Raw genomic sequence first — 21,561 nt, forward strand, 5'->3', positions numbered from 1 at the left:
AAACTTTTCTTTTGGACGTGTCCAAGCTTTTCACAGGGCCTGAACTAATTTTCATTCCCACCAACAGTATGAGCATTCTCCTTTCTTTGCAATCTCACTAACATCTATTGGTTTTTTTTTTTTTTTTTGAGATGGAGTCTTGCTCTGTTGCCCAAGCTGGAGTGTAATGGTATGCTCTTGGCTCGCTGGAACCTCTGCCTCTTGGGTTCAAGCGATTCTCCTACCTCAGCCTCCCAAGTAGCTGGGATTACAGGCTCCTGCCATCATGCCCAACTAATTTTTGTATTTTTAGTAGAGACAGGGTTTTGCCATGTTGGCCAGTCTGGTCTCAAACTCTTGACCTTAGGTGATCTGCCCACCTTGGCCTCCTAAAGTGCTGGGATTACGTGCGCGAGCCACTGCACCCGGCCTGTTTTTTGATTCTTTAATAGCCATTCTGTCTGGTGTGAGATGGCATGTCATTGTGGTTTGGATTTGCATCTCTCTGATGATGAGTGATGTTGAGCATTTTTTTGTATGTGTATTGGCCACATACATGTCTTTTGAGAAGTATCTGTTTATGTCTTGCCCACTTTTTAATGGGGTTGTTTTTTTCTTGTTGTTTAAGTTCCTTATAGATTCTGGATATTGCTATGCCAAGGATGCTTTTTTTTTTTTTTTTTTTTTTTTTTTTTGAGATGGAGTTTTGCTCTTTCGCCCATGCTGGAGTGCAGTGACAGTCTTGGCTCACTGCAACCTCAAGCAATTCTCCTGCCTCAGCCTCCCGAGTAGCTGGGATTACAGGTGCCTGCCACCACACCTGGCTAATTTTTGTACATTTAGTAGAGACAGTGTTTCACCTTGTTGGCCAGGCTGGTCTTGAACTCCTGACCTCAGGTGATCCACCTGCCTCAGCCTCCCAAGCTGCTGGGATTACAGGTGTGAGCCACTGTGCCTGGCCAAGGATGGTTTTTCTTGAGAGTGCGGCCTTCCACTGAGTGACAGGACAGCCTCTTTCTGGGGTGACTAGCTCTTTCAGGATCTCTGGCATTACCTCAAAATCTCAGGCCCTGCTTTCCTCTTACCTGCCTTTCTGCTGGTCCAAGGGCTCAGTGTCCCCACTGAAGTGTGTGTTTGTTTGTTTTTAAGTTGGAGTCTCACTCTGTTGCCCAGGCTGGAGTGCAGTGGCATGATCTCGGCCCACTGCAACCACCACCTTCCAGGTTCAAGCGATTCTCCTGTCTCAGCCTCCCAAGTAGCTGGGATTACAGGCGCCTGCCACCACACCTGGCTAATTTTTGTATTTTTAGTAGAGACGGGGTTTCGCCATGTTGGCCAGGCTGGTCTCAAACTCCTGACCTCAGGTGATCTGCCTGCCTTGGCCTCCCAAAGTGCTGGGATTACAGGCGTGAGCCACCGTGCCCGGCCCACTGAAGTGTTAAAATGAGCCTTTGCTCTCAGTTTAACACTCCTCACCCATCTTTCTGCTCTCTGGTTTTAGCCTACAGCTGTATCAGTTTGTCCTTTTAAAGATTCCCCCACTTCCTTGTGAGATGTGGAGTAAAAACTGACTTTTGCAGGATCTCATTGTTGGAGCAGAAGGGCCCTTCGTGGCACCTAATCAGCTACACTTCTGAAAACAGGAATAGCAACTTTACTTCACCTGTTCCCCCTCTCGTTAATGGAAGAGTCACACACTCTTCTTTAACTATTCTTGTTGTAAGGGTAATGTTTTTGTTTTCCTTTTTTAAATACAAAATTATGGGCCGAGTGCAGTGGCTCACTTTGGGAGGCCAAGGCAGGTAGATCACCTGAGGTCGGGAGTTCGAGACGAGCCTGACCAACATGGAGAAGCCCTCTCTCTACTGAAAATAAAAAAAATTAGCCTGGTGTGGTGACATGCGCCTATAATCCCAGCTTCTCAGGAGGCTGAGGCAGGAGAATTGCTTGAACCTGGGAGGTGGAGGTTGTGGTGAGCCAAGATCGCGCCATTGTACTCCAGCCTTGGCAATAAGAGGGAAACTCCTTCTCAAAACAAAACAAAATTATGAACTTAAATATTTGCTGTTTTTTTCATTGCATACACCCCCAGGAAGTTCTGATATTCTTGAGGGTTGGGGTTGTATGTCTCTCCCTAAGAATCACTGCTTTAAAGATGGGGCTCTCTTATTTAAAAAATATGCCCAACTCTATAGCTATAATCTCTGTCCTTGAATTAGTTTGTCTGAAAAGCAAACATTTATCATTAACTTAAAATTTGGAGAATTACAACTATTCCACACTAGACAGCCACCTGAAACAGCACCTACTTAGTCTACTAGTAATAGCTATAGATGAAGACATTCAGGGACAAAGTACAAAGGTAACTTTACCAAGCTTTCCAGCTGAAATCTAAGATTCCGTTCTCCACAGGATGAAGTGCTGGTTTACTGAAAGGTGCCATCCGATGTACTGTGTGGACAAAAACCACCCACTGCATCTCTGGAAGGCTGTGTTGTTTGCAGCCTTTCAGATAGTTTTCTGGGTGAAAAAAAGAGCACAGTATCGTGGGTGTTAGGCATTTTGGATTCATTTCCTAGCTTTGCATGTGATTCATTTTTTGGACCTTGGGGAAATAATATTGGTTGTAATCCAAATCACTTGAAAGTAATTTAAACCCAACCTCTCTCACACTACCACCAAAACATCCACACTTCTTTCCCTTTCTTATCAGCTAACCCACCTTAGGTATATGAGTTTTAGATCCAAAGGAGTGACTTTGTAGGCGTATAAATTTATAACTGATTAATTGAATTAGTTCATATTTGTTAATTATAATTGCACTTGAAGGTTTTGAAAATGTGGTCAACAGAAATATCTTCCTCTTCTGAAAGTTTAGGTGTGTTTTTTAGGCAGGTAAACTTGGTTTGAAGCCCTCCTCCATCCTGAAAGGTTGGAAAAATTTATTCAGAAAACTGTTGGGTTTTTTTTGTTCTTTTTTTTTTTTTTTAAATTAATTTATTTATTTATTATTATACTTTAAGTTGTAGGGTACATGTGCATAACGTGCAGGTTTGTTACATATGTATACTTGTGCCATGTTGGTGTGCTGCACCCATCAACTCATCATTTACATCAGGTATAACTCCCAATGCAATCCTTCCCCCCTCCCCCCTCCCCATGATAGGCCCCTGTGTGTGATGTTCCCCTTCCTGAGTCCAAGTGATCTCATTGTTCAGTTCCCACCTATGAGTGAGAACATGCGGTGTTTGGTTTTCTGTTCTTGTGATAGTTTGCTAAGAATGATGGTTTCCAGCTGCATCCATGTCCCTACAAAGGACGCAAACTCATCCTTTTTGATGGCTGCATAGTATTCCATGGTGTATATGTGCCACATTTTCTTAATCCAATCTCAGCTTTACTTACTAGATCTAGTGTTTCAAGAATTCCTGTGTTTGTTTACCAGGAAGAAAAAATGGATAACCAATTGGTTAGGTTGCTATTTTTAATTCAATCTGATTTGTAAGCATCAGATATGAAGTTTTCACTCTGACCATATTTGGTCTAGCTGGTAAGTCCACTGGTGATAGAGAATGAGCTAAGAACCTTTGCTGTGAATCACTAAAGCAGTGGCTGAGTAAAAAAAAAAAATCTCAATCTTTTATTTGCCAGACAGTTTTAGATCTTGGGGTAACGTCAGTGAAATAGCTTAGGTTTTGACTACTTTATAGGAAAAGATGAAATCTATGGACTCCTCCAAAAAGTGCTTTTATGCTTGATATGGCTTGGCTCTGTGTCCCCACCCAAATCTTGTAGCTCCCGTAATTTCCTCATGTTGTGGGAGGGACCCAGTGGCAGATAATTGAATCATGGGGTGGGTCTTTCCCGTGCTGTTCTCGTGATAGTAAGTCTCTTGAGATCTGATGGGTTTAAAAAGGGGAGTTTTCCTGCACAAGCTCTCTTCTCTTGTCGCTGCCATGTGAGACGTGCCTTTTACCTTCTGCCATGATTGTGAGGCCTCCCCAACCATGTGGAACTGTTTAAGTCTAATAAACCTCTTTCTTTTGTAAATTGCCCAGTCTCAGGTATGTCTTTATCAGCAGCATGAAGACAGATTAAAAGAGTAAACTGGTACCAGTAGAATGGGGTGCCACTGAAAATACCTGAAAATGTGGAAGTGACTTTGGAACTGGGTAACAGGCAGAGGTTGGAACAGTTTGGAGGGCTCAGAAGAAGACAAGAAAATGTGGGAAAGTTTGGAACTTCCTAGAGACTTGTTGAATGGTTTTTACCAAAATGCTGATAGTTATATGGATAATGAAATCCAGGCTGAGATGGCCTCAGATGGAGATGAGGAACTTGTTGGGAACTGTAGTAAAGGTGACTCTTGGTATATTTTAGCTAAGAGAGTGGTGACATTTTGCCCCGCCATAGAGATTTGTGCAACTTTGAACTTGAGAGAGATGATTTAGGATATCTAACGGAAGAAATTCCTAAGCAGCAAAACATTCAAGAGTTGACTTGGGTGCTGTTAAAGGCATTCAGTTTTATAAGGGAAGCAGAGCATAAAAGTTCAGAAAATTTGCAGCTGGACAATGTGATATTAAAGAAAATCTTGTTTTCTGAGGAGAAATTCAAGCTGGCTGCAGAAATTTCCATAAGTAACGAGGAGCCAAATGTTAATCCCCAAGACAATGGGGAAAATGTCTCCAGGGCATGTCAGAGGCCTTCACAGCCAAGCCTCCCATCACAGGCGCGGAGGCCTAGGAGGAAAAAGTGGTTTCGTGGGCTGGGCCCTGGGTCCCTGTGCTGTGTGCTGCCTGTAGACTCAGTGCCCTGCATTCCAGCTGCTCTAGCCATGGCTGAAAGGGGCCAGCATAGAGCTCAGGCCATGGCTTCAGAGGATGCAAGCCCCAAGCCTTGCAACTTCCACATGGTGTTGAGCCTGTGAGTGCATAGAAGGTCAAGAATTGAGGTTTGGAAACCTTCACCTAGATTTCAGAGGATATATGAAAATGCCTGGATGTCCAGGCAGAAGTGTGCTGCAGTGGTGGGGCTCTCATTGAGAACATCTGCTAGGACAGTGCAGAAGGGAAATGTGGGGTCAGATCCCCCACACACAGTCCCTGCTGGGGTACCACCTAGTGGAGCTGTGAGAAGAGGGCCACACCATCCTCCAGACCCCAGAATGATAGATCCACTGACAGCTTGCACCATGCACCTGGAAAAGCCACAGACACTCGACACCAGCCTGTGAAAGCAGCGGGGAGTGAGGCTGTATCCTGCAAAGCCACAGGTGGGGAACTGTCCAAGACCATGGGAACCCACCTCTTATATCAGTGTGACCTGGATGTGAGACTTGGAGTCAAGGGAGATCATTTTGGAGCTTTAAGATCTGACTGCCTTGTTGGATTTTGGACTTGCATGGGGCCTATAGCTCCTTTGTCTTGGCCAGTTTCTCCCATTTGGAATGGCTTTATTTACCTAATGCCTGTACCACATTGTATCTAGGAAGTAACTAACTTGCTTTTGATTTTACAGGTTCATAGGCAGAAGGGACTTGTCTCAGATGAGACTTTGGACTGTGGACTTTTGAGTTAATGCTGAAATGAGCTAAACTTTTGGGGGACTGTTGGGAAGGTATGATTGGTTTTGAAATGTGAGGACATGAGATTTGGGAGGGGCCAGGGGTGGAATGATATGGTTTGGCTCTGTGTCCCCACCCAAATCTCATCTTGTAGCTTCTGTAATTTCCTCATATTGTGGGAGGGATTCGATGGGAGATAATTGAATCATGGGGGTGGGTCTTTCTCATGCTGTTCTCGTGATAGTGAATAAGTCTTATGAGATTTGATGGTTTCAGAAAGGGGAGTTTCCTTGCACAAGCTCTTCTCTTGTCTGCTGCCATGTGAGATGTGCCTTTCACCTTCTGCCATGATTGTGAGGCCTTCCTAGCCACGTGGAACTGTAACTACGATAAGCCTATTGCTTTTGTAAATTGCCCAGTCTTGGGTATGTCTTTATCAGCAGCATGAAAACAGACTAATATAATGCATATGCATGGAAAGTTTTATATACTGTTTTGGGGGATTTGTAACCCCCCCAGAAGACCATTTATGCACCACCTCAGGTTGAGAAGCCTGCTTTAGGGCCCAGGATCCCTATAGAGGACACGTATTTTTAGAGTGTCTGCTGAAATAGATGCTAACTGCATGTAAACTTCAAGAGTGGTATGCAAAAGCATTATGTTATTCTCTTATTTATTCTTTTCATGAATTCTGTTGAAGCCTGACTTCTCTATTTTGTGGGTGATGACTGTTAGTGTCAAACATCTGATCATTTTCTATATATATTTCCAGCTTAAGTTACTCTCTAGAGGTAGGTCAGAGATGAGACTTTGATTTAAATTGAAAACAGATTATGCATGTAATTTTAGAGATGCTTACTTCTGTGATTTTCACAGTGTTTCATCCTGTTAGTACAGCTTGTGCAGACTTAAGGCATATGAAAAATAGAACAAAATGCTGAGATGAAATTGGTGGAATTCCTCTTTCATCCGGCTCTGGTGTCCGTTTACAGCAGATCACTCCCTGTCGTTCCCTTTTTCTCCCTCACTCTTTCTCTCTCTGTCCAACATAGACAATAGTGGGGAGAGGAGGTTTTTGTAACGTTGGGTGAGGGATTTGGATTTTATGGAAGCCAGAACAAATATTTTCTCCTTTACGACCCTGGGGCTAATATCCCACATGCTGTTTGCAAATTGCAAAAAACTATTCCTTCAAGTGAGTTCAGAGTCGGGTAACTTTTTGAGGAGGAGTGTTTTTGTTTTGATCTCTCCTGAACTCACAGATTTTACTTTCTGTGCCTTTCTTGTCAAGTACGTTTCCTACGTGCAAAGTACGTAAAATCTGTTAAAACTTTAGTTGTCATTATTCTCATGTGTGAACAGCACCTTTTAGCTCACATTAAAAAACAAAACCACACAAAAAACCTCTTCTAATGAAACCTTGAGGAAGAAAACTAGCTGGAGTTTAGAGGCTCTGATTTTAAGCCTCCATGATGGGTCCTTTTCTGTACCTCCTCTGTAGTGGATAATGACGTGACATGCTTGGTGTAAAACCTCAGTTTCCAGTGGAAATCACCTTACCATCAAGGCAGAAATCACTGGATCTGGCTTTCCAGGTGACAGAGATGGGGCAATTCTTTGCACGCTCTTTGCATCTGCCCTTTCATAGAGAACTGGGGAGATGGAATTGGACTCTAAAGAAATATTCTTTTTTTCTCTTTTTTCTATGTAAAAGAAAGCTTATGGCTACATAATAAGGAGAACATGGGTCATAAGACTTTAATTCGTTTTCTACTGGGGGATCACAGGATTTGTAGCACGGTCTTTGGCTCTGTAGATTTATTCTGTCACTGTCTTCTGAATAACCCTGTGCATTTCCATTTTTCTTCTTTTGTTATCATGGCCCATCTGCCTCAAATGCAGGTCGTCATCTTGTCTTTCTGTTCATCTCTTAACTCATTCCCCAACATCCAGCTTCATACACCTGTCTGTAAAGCCTTTTCAGTGGATCTCTTCACTGAGGTGGTCTCTTCCTCTTCTGAATTCCTGTCGTGAACGAGCATAGATAGACCTAGGGTTCGGTCTCAGCTCTGCTGTGTGATTGTTGAAGTCAATTTCCTTATCTATAAAAGAGTAGTAATAATGTAAAGTAGCTTTGTAGGGTTGTTTTACAAAATAGTGACTATGTATAAATCTGTCAGAGTGTCTAAAAATAACAAAAATGACACTAAAATAAAATTAATACAGTAAAATTAAAGTTAATTCATGTGAAGTGCTTAGCAGAGTACCTGTCATAGTAGTAAGCTCTCAGGTTTTGTTTTTCATCAATATGTGGTAGAGATTTACTGTTACTGTTGCTCCTGCCACTACTTCCATTACTATTATGTTACAGTTCGTTTGGTTCTTAATTATTCAGAGGCAGATTTAAAGGGAAGCCCATCTAACCAGTTTTAGAGCCCTTCGCTTACAAAGGAACCACTTACAAGACCCTGGATTTCACCTAGCATTGTGTCCTCAAATTTTCAAAATAAGATGCTTTAGCTGTGGTCAGTTAAGATGGTTCTCTTCTTCCACTTTTCTTCCCTGTGTCATTCTTCTCTTCATGTTGGGTAGTATTAAATTGCCACTGGCTTTTTTCCCAGCCGAGGGAACTCGAATTGGGAGCATATTCAGTTTGGGTTAGTGGGATAACTTACGTGGTCCACAGCCACTGCTGTGTATAGTTGCTATTGCTGGGCATCTCGGTGTTGGAATGGCTGCCAGGAATACTCTGCCATCTTATTTGACTCACCTAGGTTTGTAACATGAATTTGTAGGGCCTACCATGAATGCTAGTGCAAGCCCCCGTAATGCCATGACAGTGTGGATGTGGTTGAAAAACCAGGTTATGAGTTTTCTTATGTCAAAGGGTATTTAGGATTAGCCACACTACAAGAAAACTTGAAATGCCCCAGATTTAACAGTGGTCCTTAAAACTCTGCATGATTTTCAATAATGAGTTATGAAGTAGAAAGAAACCATTCCAAGCTGTTAATATTAAATTTTAAGATTAACCACGTTAAAGGAAAGTCTTAACTATTATTTCCTAGACAGTATTGCAAAATCATGGGCATATGGTGAGGTGATCAAAGATCCTAAATATGTGGCAAACATTATAGAGACTAAGGAATTAATAAACATATTGTTACTTTTCTAAATTTTGTTTTGTGTTGCCAGCTTTTAAAATTTGTAATATTTTTGTGATTTCTGTTCTCATTCTTAACAAACATTCTTTGTACCTAATTTCATATTCATAACTTCATGTTTGTTTTCCTGTTGGAGGCTCCACTGTGACTACCCCAGTCATAGTCTTCCTTGAATCATATCATTTGTTGTTGTATTGACCTACTAATTTAAATCTTTAATGGCAATATGCAATTCCTCTGTGTGTATCTTGGCTCTAAATAGTCTGTGACTTGAGGACAGGAAGCTTGTCTTCTGTGTCGTGTAATATTTGGAACATCGTATATATACAAATACTCATTGATGAGAGAACATCACAGTGTAAGGACGTGAGTTTCTCTTCTTTAGTTGTGGGTTTGCGAGTGGGGCAGGTACTTCACTGGCTCTTTTGGAAGGGCTGACAAGTGTTTCTGTTCAAACGTATTATAGCTTTGACAGGTGAGAGGCCGTGGACTAGTTTGTGTGTTTCTTTATCTTTATTTTAAAATAATTTGGCGTTAGAAGACCTGGGTTCTGCTTTGGTTGCTGATGCTTTGTAGTTTTGAGGTTGTAATAATCTCCTCACATATTTGAGCCCTATCCTCTTAATCTGCAGAAAGGTGATTGTAATTCCCGCCTTACAGAATCATTACAAGGACCAAATAAGATTGTGTGTGTAAACAGAATTTTAAGTTATAAAATATTATGCAAATATAAAATATTATTCTCTGCTTTGCTTTATTCCTTCTGAGTTCTGAAGTATTATGAGTCCTCTGGTTCTTCAAAACTATAGGTTACAATTCTAATTTACAATAACCTTCTCTTTAAAAAGCTCCCCTTATGGCTTAGTTAGATGAGATAGCAAGTTTTAAAATCTATTTTCCTATATTGGAAAAATATTTTATCTAGAGGACAGATGATTATCCTGGTTTTTTTTTTTTTTTAAAGAAAACAAAAATCTGGTTTTAAGTTTCATGAGTAAAGAAGAAAAATTTCTCTTTGACATTCTTGGATTTAAAAAGTGGTTCAGTGATATTTGTAGAAAAGATTAGATCTCCTATGCCTAAGGGAAATTTTCATGCCTGAACTAGCAAACTTTGAATAATAAGAGGCTTTAGTGGAAATTCCAGCATATTTTTAAGTAAAAGAGCTGCCAGTACAAATCAGTGAGTTTACATACAAAATAAACAGCTTATTAAATAAATAGCTATTAAGAATGAATGAGTTCAGGACAAGAAAATGCCATGTAAATAGATAGGACTCCAGGTTCCATAGGCTGTGTCCACCCAAGAGGTTTTCTTATTTCAATTTTTAGAAAGTGTGTGAGTGTTTTTTTTGTTGTTGTTGTTGTTGTTTTGGTTTTTGATACAGGGTCTTGCTCTGTCTCCCAAGCTGGAGAACACGGTTTGCTGCAGCCTTGAACTCCTGGGGTTCAAGGAATCCTCCTGTCTCAACTTTCCATGTAGCTGGGACCACAGGGGTTTACCACCATGCCCAGCTAATTTTTTAATTTTTTTGTGGAGACAGGGTCTCACTTTGTTGCCCAAGCTGGTCTCAAACCCATGGGCTCAAGCAATCCTCCTGCCTCGGTCTCCCAAAGTACTGGGATTACAGGCGTGAGCCACCATACCTGGCCAAGAGTTTTAATATTGTCTTTTCCCAAACACTCTTAGTAAAATGAAGCAACAGAAATTTAATGTCCTGAGATTATTGTGCCATGAAGTGTTAGGATGAATGAGATACACACACACATACACACACACACACACACACACACTTTTTTTTGCATATTAGGAAAAAGTAGGGAACAGTATGAAAGAAATCAACAAATAAAGTATTTCTGCTTAAGAATCAGAGAGTATATATTTTTCAAGAAATGCTGAAAGAAACCATATGCTTAGGCATTAAACCAAAGCATTATGAACATAAAATCATGACCTCCCAGCTCTTTCTTGTGGATTCTATTCATATTCATTTGAAAGTGTTAGTTGAAGTCTTTAGAATCTGGAAGAATTTATTATTACTTGAAAGTTAGCGGCACTCATTGGAGAGCAAAATCTTGGACTCTGCCTTGTTACATACCTAGCTAGATAAGGTACTTTTTAAAAACCTTCCTCTTCTTATGTGTACAGGTTGGTGTTAGACTTCTCTGGAAGAAAGAACTGTCCTAGAGGCCAAATCTAGTCACTCTGTAGTTGGGCTGATGATCAGGAGACCCAGGTTTTGCCATATGGGTTTACACTATGATCTCAGCAAGTTACTTAATCCCTTTATGTTAAGCTTTCTACCCATAAAGCAGATACCTGGCCCTCTTAACTTGCATAGACATATAGGTTATAGAATCTTAGAGCTTAACGGTATTCTGTAAACCAGTGTTTCTCAGCTTTGGCACTGTTGACATTTGGAGTGGATAATTTTTTGTTGTGGAGGCTGTCTTGTGCATTGTAGGATGTTTAGTAACGTCTCTGGCCTCTAAATACAAGTAGCAGTATCCCAGTTATGGCAGCTAAAAATGGCTGCAGGCATCTCCAGATGTCCCATGGGTGGCAGTATCCCAGTTGGGAACCACTGCTGTAAGACAGGATTCAGCAAGAGGCAGCTGAGGCCTGGGAATGTTCAGTCCTGCTTTAAATCACATCACTATTAAGTGGTGGGATCAGGACTAGAACTCAACTTTATTAATATACTGCCAACCCGTCTCTCCAGCTTTCCCCTTAAATTCAGAGTTTCATTCCATTCCAAAAGCAGTGGCATATGTTTAAAATTTCAACACCAAAACAATGATTGACAAATTCTCTACATTTACCGATGATGTATTACCCACCTGCTTCCATTTTACTACCCCCAAAGCTCTTACCATACCTTGGTAAAGAAACATTGCTTTCCTCATCCTTAAATGCTTACAAAATGCTTGGGCAACATTTATTAAGAGCAGTTGGAATGGATGGTTTGGGAGGTGTCAGTTCGCCATTATAAGCCGTGTAGGTGAGTGTAAGTTGGATATGATCTGTGGGACATTGAAAACTGTGGCGTTGCATGCTAGTGAAGAGGGTGAGTGTTAGTTGGATATGATCTGTGGGACATTGAAAACTGTGGCGTTCCATGCTAGTGAAGAGGGTGAGTGTAAGTTGGATATGATCTGTGGGACATTGAAAACTGTGGCGTTCCATGCTAGTGAAGAGGGTGAGTGTTAGTTGGATATGATCTGTGGGACACTGAAAACTGTGGCGTTCCATGCTAGTGAAGAGGGTGAGTGTAAGTTGGATATGATCTGTGGGACATTGAAAACTGTGGCGTTCCATGCTAGTGAAGAGGGTGAGTGTAAGTTGGATATGATCTGTGGGACATTGAAAACTGTGGCGTTCCATGCTAGTGAAGAGGGTGAGTGTAAGTTGGATATGATCTGTGGGACATTGAAAACTGTGGAGTTCCATGCTAGTGAAGAGGGTGAGTATAAGTTGGATATGATCTGTGGGACATTGAAAACTGTGGAGTTCCGTGCTAGTGAAGAGGGTGAGTGTAAGTTGGATATGATCTGTGGGACATTGAAAACTGTGGAGTTCCGTGCTAGTGAAGAGCACTAGAGGGTCTCTGGAATTGGATGTCTGTTTATCAAATAAATCAACCTGCTGCCTTAGGTGTATGCTGAACCTCCTTGTGTCTCCCATTCTTTCTTTATATACTTCCCAGTTTATGGTTTTTAATAAAGGCAAATTCTGCACACTTACTAAGCAGCACTTAGTACATTTTGTTTGGTTGTTTAATTCCATATCTGATGTTTCAGTATCATAGGTTTTCAATATATGGAAGTTCACTTTTGGCTTGGGAACATGAAGGGGAAGATATACAAAAGGAAACCTAGATGAGAACAAGCAAGCTGAGTAAAAGTAGTTGTCAGAAAATAAACTGAATGATAGGTAGGAAAGCTTTAAACTATTAAGTAAGTGCTGTGCTTTAAAGTTAGGGGCAGTAGCCTGAACATCTGGATCCTGGAGTGCTTTCAAGCTCTTTGCTGAGAACATTTCTATATTTCAGTGTGGTCTGGTTAGCAGAATCTTTTCGCTGACAGCCATGTAACAAAGTTGTCTATCTTTTGAAAACTGCAAACTACTACAGTGTTGAAAACCTGAAATGCTTTGCTTTGAAGGTAAGGTGCTTTAAAAAAAAAATCTATTTAAATCTTTGAACTCAGGTATAATTGGCTTGTTACGTAATAAGATTCTGAACATGTATACATACACAATATGAAAGAATTTCAAGTCCCAAACTTGAGTTTGCAAATGAAGACAGACATTTGGAGTAACTATGCACCACGGTTAGGTTTACTTGCTGTTTTTCTATTCCTCCTCTTAAGTACATTATAAACTACCTTAAGCTAATGTATTAGTTAAGATTCCTACAGTGTTCGTTCTTTTCATTGGGCATCAGTAGTGTCAGTGGCATTTTCCATTAGAAATGTAATGGAACTGAGAGACACTGTGGATTGGCTTAGAACCGAACCACAGTTAAAAGTGGTCATCGAGGGTCGGTGAAGGATCCCAAGATGGCTGGGCGAAAACTTGCTCTAAAAACCATTGACTGGGTAGCTTTTGCGGAGATCATACCCCAGAACCAAAAGGCCATTGCTGTTTCCCTGAAGTCCTGGAATGAGACCCTCACCTCCAGGTTGGCTGCTTTACCTGAGAATCCACCAGCTATCGACTGGGCTTACTACAAGGCCAGTGTGGCCAAGGCCGGCTTGGTGGATGACTTTGAGAAGAAGTTTAATGCCCTGAAGATTCCTGTGCCAGAGGATAAATATACTGCCCAGGTGGATGCCGAAGAAAAAGAAGATGTGAAATCTAGTGCTGAGTGGGTGTCTCTCTCAAAGGCCCGGATTGTAGAATATGAGAAACAGATGGAGAAGATAAAGAACTTAATTCCACTTGATCAGATGACCACTGAGGACTTGAACTAAGCTTTTCTGGAAACCAAATTAGACAAGAAAAAGTATCCCTATTGGCCTCACCAACCAATCGAGAATTTATAAAATTGAGTCCAGGAGGAAGCTCTGGCCCTTGTGTTACACATTCTGGACATTAAAAATAATAATTACACACACACACACACACACACACACACACAAGTGGTCATCTGAGGACCAGCCTGGGCAACACAGTGAGACCCCCATCTCTACAAAAAATAAAATTAAGGGCTGGACGCGGTGGCTCATGCCTGTAATCCCAGCACTTTGGGAGGCCAAGGTGGGTGGATCACGAAGTCAGGAGATTGAGACCATCCTGGCCAACACGGTGAAACCCCGTCTCTACTAAAAATTAAAAAAAAAAAAAAAAAGATTAGCCAGGTGTGGCGGCATGCACCTATAGTCCCAGCTACTTGGGAGGCTGAGGCAGGAGAATCCCTTCCCAGAACCTGGGAGGTGGAGGTTGCCGTGAGCCGAGATTGTGCCGTTGCACTCCAACCTGGGTGACAGAGCAAGACTCCATCTCTAAATAGATAGATAGATAGATAGATAGCCAGGCATGGTAAGCCCAGGAGGTAGAGGGCTACAGTGAGATACGATTGTGTCACTGCACTCCAGCTTGGGTGACAGAGTAAAACCCTGTGTCAAAAAAAAAAAAAAAAAGTTGTCATCTGAGTTACAGCTTTGGTAGTGGATGAAGTGCAGGGGCATAGATGAGTTGTCACTTAGAATTTATAGCCGACTAAGTCTGGATTCAAGGGTGTATCATGCAAATAAATGTGTGCAATGGATGGAAAAGTTCCCTGAGGCAAGGGAAGAAGGGAGCTACTCCAGTGTTGTGTTTGAGGGCGTGGGTTTTTTTGTTTTTTTCTTTAACTGTCAGAATTTATGGATAGTATAAATTTGGGAAGCTTGAAAAGTATACATAAAGAAAAATAATTATTCATAATCCTTCTATGTTAGGGAAACATTGCAACAATTCAATATTTGTAATATATCTACTATCATTTCTGTACATTTTAAAAAATAATTGAGTTCATACTCTAAATATAATTAAGTATGCTACTCTTTTCATTCTCTTGCTGAGAATTCTTTAGGGGCTTTCTGTTGCTCTTGGTACAAAGCCCAAAGCCTTGAGCTGCTTATTACTGCTCCGATTTTCCCTCCCTCCAGTTGCCTCTTGCTCAATGTAGTTCTGCTCCCTTGGCTTGCTTTCATTTTCCCACACATGCCCAGAGCTGTTGCATGTGCTGCCCATCGCATGTGATATGCTCTGCAGCCACCTTTTTGCATATGGCTGAACCCTGCTTATTCATCATATTCCATCTTAAGTGTCACTTCCTGAGGGAAACTTTTCCTGATCTCTCAGATTCGCACCCCCTATTATACACTTTTGTGGACCCCTATACTTTTATAGTATTTATTGCAATTACAATTAATTATATATGTATAATTAGTGTGTTGTTTATTTGTGTATTATTAGAAGGCAGGGACCATGAGAGTAGGAATTGTTCATTGCATTTCTTGGCCCAAATATAGTACCTGCTAGGTGCGCAATAATGTTCAATGTTTGTTGAATAAATGAGTGAATATATTAATGAATGAAGAAATAGGCAGGAGTCTGCTTCCTTCATACATCACACACATGTTAAAAGATATACTTGGTAGTGAATTCTGAAAGTCTAATGTAGTGAATGAAAGTGTAATATTGGACTCTTTTTTTCATGTGCTGTGTTAAATTTAAATTTCAGTAATAAATCTTAGAAAACTGTCAGCATTAGGTCTGTCAAACATGTGAGAGGCAAAAAAGTTCAAAGAGAGAAAGTAAACCAACGTTGTTTCCCCACTTACTAAAGTTAGGTTTTGTAAGAGAATGGTGCAGTCTAAATGGAGAAATACGCCTGTTAGGAATATCTTCTAAAGATCTGTTTGCATATACTAATACAAATATGAAAAACTCTTATTTTTTATTGGCACATGAGGACTTTTGACTAAGATTTGTTCTAACAGGCCCAGCGCGGTGGCTCATACCTGTAATCCCAGCACTTTGGGAGGCTGAGGCAGGCAGATCACGAGGTCAGGAGATTGAGACCATCCTGGCTAACATAGTGAAACCCTGTTTCTACTAAAAATACAAAAATTTAGCTGGGCGTGGTGGCACACGCCTGTAATCCCAACTATTCAGGAGGCTGAGGCAGGAGAATCACTTGAACCTGGGAGTCGGAGGTTGCAGTGAGCTGAGATCATAGCACTGCACTCCAGCCTGGCAACAGAATGAGGCTCCATCAATAAAATAAATAAATAAATTGTTCTAATATAAAATGTAAAACCAAGGAAATCAAATAGATAGAAACAAAAGAGTCTAGGTTAAAGCACTACGGAAGTACTGAGTTGCGATTGTGCTGTTGTTAACTTGCTACATGACCACTTACTAAATAGGGGCTACTTTTTCACCATCTTAGGAAGAAACTGAATATACCAGACATCTTAAACATAACAAACATCTTAAGTATTGTCATCTAAGATTAGGACAGGTTTCTAAATGTTTATGTCCTTGGCTTGCAACCACTCAGTGGACACATACAGCCACGTAACCCACTGTGTCTCAAATGTTGATGTACATGATGTTAGTTGCCAGGCATTTTGTTATTTATTTTATTTATTTATTTTTTAGATGGAGCCTTACTCTCATCCAGGCTAGAGTGCAGTAGTGCGATCTTGGCCCACTGCAACCTCCGTCTCCTGGGTTCAGGTGATTCTCATGCTTCAGCCTCCTGAGTAGCTGGGATTACAGGTGCGCACCACTATGCCTGGCTAAGTTTTGTATTTTTAGTAGAGACAGAGTTTCTCCATGTTGCCCAGTCTCTGGTCTCGAACTCCTGGCCTCAAGTGATCCTCCCACCTCGGATTACAGGCATGAGCCACCACACCCAGCCCATGTAGAAGGCATTTATATAATGAACTGACATCCTTAGAGTGAACTTTAAGGTTAGTATAAATAGGTAGGGGTTTGGATTCTCTGATTATCTTCTTGGTCTGTTCACCTCCATCCCGAAGGCCTGGGTCTGGATTGGCACCATGGATCTGGTTGAGACAAATAATAAGGCAAGGGCTTGTATGTTCTTTCTTTCACTTTATCATACTTCATAGCCAGTACATAGTAGTGTTTATTATGTTATGTTATTTCCTCTATTTTAAGTTCTTCTCAAATCCAAGGGCCAGTTGTTTGGGCAGATGTTTACCAGGGACTCTAATCACCTGCTCTTCCACCCAAGGGAAGGCAGTCTCTGAAGTCTCATTTCTGTTACCTGAAAGCTAGTTCTGCATTTTCCCTTCCTGCAAGCAGGGAATGGTTCTCTTTTGACGTTTCTAGCTGTGATTGGCTTGGAACTGACTTCTTTGGTGTATTGGGGTACGTGCTCAGTTCATGAGTAATGAACACATTTGGATTCTTCTTTCCTTGGGTAGATACTGGCCAGAATTATTTTTTACCTATGCTGTACCAGTAATAAAGGACTCCTCAGTTTGTGCTTTCTCATAATTCACCAAATCTAGTATAATTTGGTTTATTATTATCATTAAATATTTGCTGTACACCCACATTTTGCTGACATGTGGCACTTTCTAGAACTGTTAGAGGATTACCCAGAGACAGTGCAGTGGTGTGTCTTGGGGTTGTGGAAGAGAGCTGGAATATAGTCACTGCCCTCCAGGAGTCCCTTTGTGGTATATAATACAGAAAAGCCTTTTTCTTGTCCCCTCCACACCCCATCCCCCGCATCCCATCGAGCTGCCGAGGGTGAGGGGAAACACCATAAGAGAGGAACGGCAATAGTGAATATATCTTAATTTCTGTTCACCATGCTCTTCCCTCAATAGTTTGAACTTTACTTAGAAACAATTTCTAAGAGGGAATTTCTTAAGTAGGTACTATGAAAGTTGGCAAATTTTGGAAACAGTGTTTAGTATCTGTGGTTGGCGTTCTGCATTTCGGGACGCCTTGCCTGTAGATTAATCCCAGCTGGCCACCCTTCCGCAGCACATGCTCAGGAACAGTTGTATTGACGCCTTCATTTGAGATTCCGTGAAATTCTCAAGTACCTCTGGAATCATCTGATGAACCTCTCTGGAACGTTAGTGACGCAACTTAATCTCTTTTGCAGGGACATTTCTTCTCACATCTTACTGATACTGGGTTTGAGGAGCAGGCTGACTTCTGGTTGTGTAGTCAGCTCTCGGGTTTTTTCTACTAATGGGGAAGGGAGGCATTATAGGGAATGGAAAATTCAAGTTGCAAAGCATTAAAAACAATTTAAAATTATGTTTCATTTAAACTAACAATTGCTGTATTTCTGACCAAATAATATTTACTTCAGGATGTTTTCTTGATTTATGTTTATATTACAAGTTGCCACTTTATAAATTCTATAAATCATGGAAAGTAGTTTAAAGGTGTGATCTTCAGATTTTAAAATTTAAAGCCTATTCTGAATTTTCTTATATATATGTGTGTATATATATATGTATATACATATATATATACACACACACACGCTTTGCACTGTAAGGTGTTGAGTTTATGACATTATTAAGGACTCTGGCCCTTCAGTTCTTGAAAATTTAGTGCTTATAAAATTATGAGGACTATATTAGTTCTAATCGTTTTCAGTCAGTGAAAAACCTATATACTTTATGAAGCACACAGGAAACATCTCCTTTTCTGCTTAGTTCCCCTAAAAATGTGGATCAGATCCATCCCTTGGGCCTAGTCAGTATTGATTGAGTGTATACCCAGGTCATCGTGCTAAAGTGTCACCCCAGCTCCGCCCTCCAGGGGAAGAAGAGCTAGCCATTCCTTTTACTGTGCATGCATATGTGTATAGCTCACCTATATCCAGAAAACTTAGGTTATAAGTGAACAGCTTTTTAGGGAAGGAGTGGACACGAAAGTTCAACTTCAGAGAGGAAAACTAAGAGCAATGCCAAATTAACTGAAATCTTCTGTTTTGAAAGAGGCCTCTTAATTTAAAAAAAGCTAGTTCTTGGAAAAAGCACAATAATCAGAACCAAATGTAACTCATTAGAAAGTTCATGTGAGATAATTTGGGATTTGCAAAATTTGCTTTAATGAATTGTGAAGGACGGCAAAACTGTTTCTACCTGTGCCAGGAAGAAATAGTGTGTATCTAAAGTCAGAACCAGTAGTCTCTGGGCTTCAATGTTGGGGCAAGTATACTCATTCTCTGTAGTTGGGTCAGCGGTCTTCCCTATATGTTCGCCTTAGCTAAAATGCCAGAGAGAAATCTTTCATTGCATCATAATAAGGACATTGTCAAAGTACACGGAACTCATGAATTAGACAAATAGCAGCATTGTATCTTCTTTTTCTGGGCCTGATTTTGATGGTATGCTGCACTTCCTACGGATGATTTCAGAGCTAGCTTGCAGGTGGAGCTCCACCTGCTGATATTTGCGAGGGATAGCTCAGTAAGCACTCCTTCAGCTAGCGTCTTTCCCACCAACATTCACACTGATACTCCAGCCTAGAGAAAGACCTTTGGGTTACACCGGAGTCTCCAGAAAGCCTTCATTTAAATGCAACTAGGGAGAGGTGTGGTGGCTCACCACCTGTAGTCCCAGCACTTTGGGAGGCTGAGGTGGGCAGATTGCTTGAGCCCAGGAGTTCAAGGCCAGCCTGGGAAATATGATGAAATCCCATCTCTGCAAAAAATACAAAAATTAGCCATGTGTGGTGGTGCATGCCTGTAGTCCCCATATACTTGGGAGGCTGAAGTGGGAGGATTACCTGAGCCTGGGGGTTCGAGGCTGCAGTGAGCTGTGATCATGCCACTGTACTCCAGCCTCAGCGATAGAGTGAGACCCTATTTCAAAAAAATAAAATAAAAATAAGTGCTACAAGGTTGCATGGGGGAGGAATGAGGTAATTGTAAAATGAAGGTTTCAGGGAAAAGCCTGAGCGAGCAGCTCTTGGCCTGGGAAAGGCAGGCCCAGAAACAGATTTCAGAGTTGTACCAAGTTTGGTGAAGTCTGTTTCTATTTTCTTCATTTTCTTTTTCTCTCTTCCTCACTACTTAGAAGGGGATTCGAGGGACCCATTTAGATCCTTTTCTCACTGTCTCACCCTCTCTCTGATGGTGGCATTGAGGATGAGACAATATTTGTCATCTGTAATTAACTGTACTGCATTTGTAAGGCAAGTCGTGCTGTACTTGATTTTTATGTTTCTTTCAAGATTTCTTTGCTTCCTTTATTTTTCTAACATCATCATTTTCTGCTTTGCTCAGTGGAGATTTTCCAGTAATGTCACCCGAAATATAAGTCAATGTGTGCTGTTTTTTAAGTTGCTTCTGTCTTTAATGTTAGACCTCTCCTTTAATGAAAGTTAAATCTCATGACATGGGAGAGTGACATTATATCTTTAATTAAGGTGTTAAATTCTTCTGAGACTTCCATTTCTGATTAGAAAAGTGCTTTGAGGTGAATCCCCCTTTCCTCCTTAAAAAAAAAAAAAAAGTGGTCAGTTCCTGTCTCTAGGTCTTCAGTGACATGATCCCATTTTTCTGATCCAAACAAGTTTCTGTGGCTCGTCTGCTCTGCAGGGCCCTCGTGTCTTCTGAGGAATGATTGCTTTCTGCATAACTACAGTGTTCTTCGCTGCTTTCCACCCACAGAGCCTTTCTTGCTGAGGAGGAGGTGTGATATAGGAAAATTATGAGCGCTTTTCAAACCTGCTTGCATTGATGGCCCAGATGGTGAGGAAAATCCCTTGGGGAGCTAAAAATTGAATGGGTTATAGCAGATTTTTGAAATCCCTAATTAGACTCTCATTCTCTTTTAAGACCACTTTCGAGTTACCACTGTATTTATGCATCTGAGTCCTGTTTCCCAACTGCTAGTGAGCTCCTTGAGGGCAGCCTTGTGTCTCTACACCTCTGAAATCTCAGCACCTGGAAAGCAGTTCTCTGATAATGGCTGATATCATGTGAATGCGTGCTCTGCGTCAGGTCCTGTACTCAGCACTTTACATTTCCTCTCGTACTCTTACGACTGGAGGAGAAAGGTATTACAATTATCACCGTTGTATGGATGAGAAAACAGAAAGATTGAAGAAGATCCAAGTTAGAGACACTTGGTAAATAGTAGAAATAGACTCCAAACTCAGATGTTCTAGAGTTTCAGCTCTTAACCACTATATTGTACTGCTTCCTTACTAGACAAATACTTAGTTTTAAAATAAATATTTTTTGAGTAAAAAAGTGAATGAAGTAAAGTTAACTAAAGTTAATTTTCTGAAATCACAGTGATGTTTATGTCTCCTTTCAGTAAACTGTTCTCAGTATAAGTGGTCAGCCAGGATACCTGTTGCTGTGCCAGGTGCTCCTTTTAATTCAGGAAGATATTGCCCCGTTCTAAACAGCCAGCATGGGGTGACAGTGTAACACTGTGAACATGTCTTCTCTGTTCTTACCCATCTTCAAACAGAAACAACCAGGAGCAATTTAACAGTGATACTTGAGTTATGAACTTCATGCATATTGCTTAATCGTAATGGCAAATTAATGTATTAACATGTATAGAATGGCACTATCATTGAAGTTTGAATTTAAATGTCGGCTTTAACCCAGTTCTATAATAATTGCTGTGCTCTGGGAAACACTGAATCTTTTCAAGGGGGACAGCTATTTAACTATAAGTATAGTCATTTGAAATGCAGAAGACCAGAATATTTATTCAAAGAGTGGTAGCAAAGAAGTGAGATGAGAACTGAGGTGGAGTGTTCTTTCCATCCTAGTAGAGAGAACACTGGGCTGTGAGTCAGGGTATCTGGAATCCAAGCCTGTCTCCAGGCTTA

At 40.9% G+C, this 21,561-nt stretch overlaps 1 protein-coding gene and 1 pseudogene across 2 annotated transcripts in view; both read left to right on the forward strand.

Annotated features, from left to right (window-relative positions):
* Positions 1 to 21,561, forward strand: part of JAM3 (junctional adhesion molecule 3) — a 74,116-nt gene that overhangs the window by 9,001 nt on the left and 43,554 nt on the right.
* On the forward strand, positions 13,247 to 13,912 carry LOC694182 (ATP synthase peripheral stalk subunit d, mitochondrial pseudogene; annotated as a pseudogene). The gene has a single exon (XR_091625.4). The product of XR_091625.4 is annotated as an ATP synthase peripheral stalk subunit d, mitochondrial pseudogene (transcript).

This window comes from Macaca mulatta, chromosome 14 (genome assembly GCF_049350105.2).
Source record: "Macaca mulatta isolate MMU2019108-1 chromosome 14, T2T-MMU8v2.0, whole genome shotgun sequence".
NCBI lineage: Eukaryota > Metazoa > Chordata > Mammalia > Primates > Cercopithecidae > Macaca > Macaca mulatta.